Source organism: Aplidium turbinatum, chromosome 4 (genome assembly GCF_918807975.1).
Source record: "Aplidium turbinatum chromosome 4, kaAplTurb1.1, whole genome shotgun sequence".
NCBI lineage: Eukaryota > Metazoa > Chordata > Ascidiacea > Aplousobranchia > Polyclinidae > Aplidium > Aplidium turbinatum.
Genome location: NC_137475.1, coordinates 35,349,435 through 35,354,427, shown reverse-complemented (window position 1 = coordinate 35,354,427; position 4,993 = coordinate 35,349,435).

Genomic DNA, 4,993 nt, shown 5'->3' with positions numbered 1-4,993 from the left:
GTGTCGCCACCACAAAAACCCGAGAGGAGCAAATGAGTACTGTACACACAAAGGCCCTCCTCCAGAAATTTTGAAAACAATACCTTAAAATTGCGCATTCTAAAAATAATTTTAGCATTTTTTTAATCTTGCTTTGAACTTGGAATCTGTCTCGAGTTCCTTAAATTCAAACGTCCAAATTCAAGCGTCTATAAACGCTGGGTAGAGTTGCCAGAGGTTAATATAAAAAAGAGCCCAAGCTTATGCAAAAAGTAGCCCAATTTTTTTTGGGTTTCTAAAATGGAGCCCAAGCAAAAAGATAGGCTATTATACAAAATTCTTCCAGAGCGCTTGATCATCAGTCCCAAATTATAAATGTTTTTCCAGTTCTTCACATCTTTCAGACAGATTGGTAACCATGCATTTACTCAACTGTTTGTTAAAATAACTACAAACAAGTACCGGTACCTAAACACAAAAAATGGTTGAATTGCTTTTCGTGATGAGCTAACGCATCAAGAGTGTTCCCCTCAAGACCATCAACAGTTTTGATAACCCACCATGGTCGATCATCGTAGAAACTATGTTTTTGTCTTGTTTTTCTTTTTACTCACATAAATTGTTAAAAAAAATCACTAGCCTTTTTTCTCATCTTTCTACATTTGCGAAAACTTTATTAAGGTGTTGCGACCATGCCATAACCGATTGTCCTGGTTTGGCACCATTCACGTTATAGCGTCCGTGTTTTGTCGCTTCTACCTTTTTCTAGACCCCTGCTATGTTTGACATATATTGTTTTTCGTTGTGATGGACAGAAATAAAAACAAATTGAACTGATGTCCATTGTCCACTGCATTTTAATGAAAACTTGGATCACTTAAGTTGCCAGAATTGCCAGATATTAAAGCCTAAACATGCACATTTTTGAAAATTGGCATCTTTATACCAAATTGCTAACCCTGCCTGACCGAGGCCTCCAAAAACGCTGCTCCTCAATGAAATAACTACGAATTAGGTAAAAATCTTAAATATGATACAATTTTTACATAAAAAACTATATTATATTTAAAAAAAAAGTAGCCCAATTGGGCGCCATCCAAAAAAGCGCGCCCAACGCGAATATTTGGCGCCTGGAGAAATCAAAAGTAGCCCAATTGGGCGTAAAAGCGCCCAATCTGGCAACCCTAACGCTGGGATGAAATTTCCGGTAGGCACTTTAACATTACCCACTGGTCGAAAAGGTGCGCAATCATGCGTGACATGTTCAATCAATATTTGTGTTTTAGTCACAATTTCGACTTGTTAAAGTGGCTACCATTAAGATCCATCTTGCACTCAGTTCAGTTGCAACAGAAAAAATAGCATTAGCAGAGGGTGGGAATCGAACCCACGAAATCGAAATTACTATACTCCTCTGCCCTAACCATTAGGCAACGGTGGTTGTGGACTTGTGGTGAAGCATTCAGTTAAATTTCTTTGTATCAAAATTTTTCGATCAGAATATCACGTCACGAGTCACATGACTGAAATCAGCTAAATCGCGAATGAACATGTCACGCATGATTGCGTACCTCTTCGACCAGTGGGTAATGTTAAAGCATAGATATCTTACATATAGATATGCAACTCAGTGGTGCGTAACTATGTTTGAAGGCTAACAGCGTAGCTATGGCTGTATGCATTGACTTCAAACTTGGCACAGCAAAACAACTTTATTTTTAATATATTTTTTGGTTTTTGTTTAAATAAAACTTTCTTCGTTTTCAAGTTGACGTATGGATTGCTTGTGATGACGTCACATTCTCGTTCCGCATGGACTGCTTAATGGAGATTCTGGCAATTGAAAACAAATCACAGTCACAGAGGGTACCTCTAAATACCCATTGTCAGGCGTTGTAGGCATTGTCGGGCATTGTCAGGCATTGTCGGGCATTGTCGGCTTTTTGGGGGGTTGTGGAGCATTTTCAGGGGTTGTCGAACATTTTCAGGGGTTTCAGGTATTGTAGAGTAGGCTAACTACTTTCAGGCATTGCTGGGAATTTCTAGGCATTGTGTAGGATTTCCAGGCATTGTCGATCATTATCAGTGGTTGACAGGCTTGTGAGGCATTGTCGAACATTTTCAGGCATTATCGAACATATTCAGGGGTTGTCGAGCATTTTCAGAGGTTGTCAGGCATTGTGGAGTAGCTACTTTCAGGCATTGTTGGGAATTTCCAGGCATTGTCTAGGATTTCCAGGCATTGTCGATCAATATCAGTGTTTGACAGGTTTGGTAGTCATTATGGAACATTTTCAGGGATTGTCAAACATTTTCAGGGATTGTCGAGCATTTTCAGGGGTTGTCAGGCATTGTAGAGTAGCTACTTTCAGGCATTGTTGGGAATTTCTAGGTATTGTCTAGGATTGGTCACAGCGGTAAACCATAATCTCTTCGTGGGAAAATTGTAACATAAGATTCCCGAATCCGTTCGTCTGTATGTATCGACCGAAAAAGAAACACTCCTTGAAACGTCTATTCAATAAGTGTATTCCTGTAAAATTAGCCCGCGGCTATCGAAATGGGGTGCAACGCGATACACCACTAAAAACTGTCACTACGATACAGATTACTTGGATAAAAGACGGAACTTTTGTCCAGTTAGCAAGCACTAAGCAAACAGTTAAATGTGCGGCCAACTTTCAAACAATCGTTTTACGAATGACCAGAATAGATAGCAATATCTCAAACTCACATATGCAGTACTGTGACGCAATAATGAAAGACAATTATAAAGTCATTCAAACAGGTGTTTAAAGCTGATATAATATTTCCTGTTTAAACAGGTTTCAAACTGAAACAGGCCCAAACAGGTCCAAACAGGTTTGACACAAGTCTTATGAACAATGGTGCAATTTTGGCACATTTTCTAGCAACTTCCATGACGTAATATTCAGTAGACTTGAACGGTTTTTTATATGACGTTTGATTAGGTGAACCATTGTCTGGAACATAGCGGCCCGTAGTTATGACAGTCTGACATGGCATAACTAAAAAGAATTGACGACAATTGTGAGCCAATGAATAAAAACACATATGATACACAAATTGTTTGAATCACTCACGTTTAAGTTAATACGCAAATACAAAGGGGATGCAAAGAATGAACAGCAATAAGAATAAACACGACGATACATGAAATTGGTACCATAGGTACACACTAAAATGACGCTATATACAATGGTTGCGATAATAACCGACTGTTCCGGGCTCAGACAAGTGTCGGCCACCGCAGACAAAACCAGGCTCAAACCCTAACACTTAGGTGTTCTTTACGGGGGCGAGGCACGAAATATCCCTCAACACATAGTCTACTTTCACTTTCCCCGTACTCTCATCATAGTTGCAGACGGCAACTTTAGCTCTACGAACCACAGGCTTCCCTTTCCTAATTTGTGGAACTACCTCATGCACCCTCCCAAGTTGATACTTCCCACGTTTACCAATGTCCTGGAGAGAACCTACCACTACAAGTTGACCAGGCTCCAAATTCTCGGCCATTTTTAGCCATTTTTTCCGGCCCTGAAGACCTGGCAAGTAAAAATCGATCCATTTACTCCAAAACTGCTGAGAAAGTGACAAATTGAACCGATAATCCCTTCTTAATTGGTCACGATCATGTGGTTGCCCAACAGCACAGTATGGGTCTAAGTATGGGGTCAAAAGTGAGGCAGGGGTAATGACAGTAAAATCCCTAGGGTCGTCACTCAAAGGTACCAAAGGGCGTTTGTTCACGATCCGAACGGCACTGCCTGTGTACGTAAGCAGTTCAATAAAATTGGGCTTACGAATTGAAGAGTCCAAAATGTGAAAAAATGCAATTTTAAATTGTTTAACCATTGCCTCCCAGGCGCCACCTTGCGCCGGAGCATACGGAGGTTTAAATTCCCAGTTTATCTCTCTCTGTCTTAGGGCGTTGTGAAATTCAGCTGATTCTATCAACTCGGGTAACTTCTTAGATGCTGCCTGAAAGATACTTCCATTATCGGAATAGATAGCATTAACCTGCCCACGTAAATCTGTAAACCTTGTAAAGGCAATTAAAAAATCACTCAGCGACAATGACGTAACCAGCTCAACATGAATAGCGCGAGATGCCATACATGTGAACAAGAGTCCCCAAGCTTTTTTGTGACTTCTACCTTCAACAAAGGTTAAAGGTCCAAGATAGTCTAAGCCGCAATCAAAAAAGGGTTTCCTATGCGCAGTTGTGCGAGACAAAGGTAAATCAGACATGAGCTGCCTTATAGGCCGTGCTTTCTCAATCGCACATACACCACAATCATTAAGATACCTCTTCACGGAGGCATTACCATTAGCGATCCAAAACTTCTGTCGCGTAGACAACAAAGTGTGCTGTACTCCACAGTGCGCATTTCCATTATGATGCGACAGTACAACAAGCCTAGTGAAGGGGTGCCTCGAAGGCAAAACAATCGGATGCTTTGCTTCAAGAGAGATCTCGGGAGAATTACTTAAGCGCCCTTCAATGCGGATTACACCAGCGTCATCTACACAAGGTCTGTACTTTTTAAGTGAACGTAATTCTTTCAAGCGTTCCTTCTCACGTTGCGAAGCGCCAACACTACCTCGCTTTATCACTTCCTCAAGGGCATCCGGCAATCGTTTGGTCATTAAATGTACCACATCGCCATACACGCTCTTCTGAACAAACTTCACAGCCAACTCTGAAGCACTGTTAAGATAAGATGCATCCAGTTTTGGCTTTACAAAGCTACGCTTTCTCGTTTTACAGCACAAAAATTCAACAAAAGCAATCAAATAAGCGATTCTCTTTTTCATAACATACAAAGAAGGTGCGGCCTCGATCAATCTGTGAAGACCACCCTGTCCAACGTCAAGCGACTCCTCTTCGTCACGAAGATATAGGCTATGGACAGGTACTGGAGTGGCATTTTCTACAGATGGAATTTCCTCGCACTGGTAGAGAAGACTAGAACCATTTAACCACAAC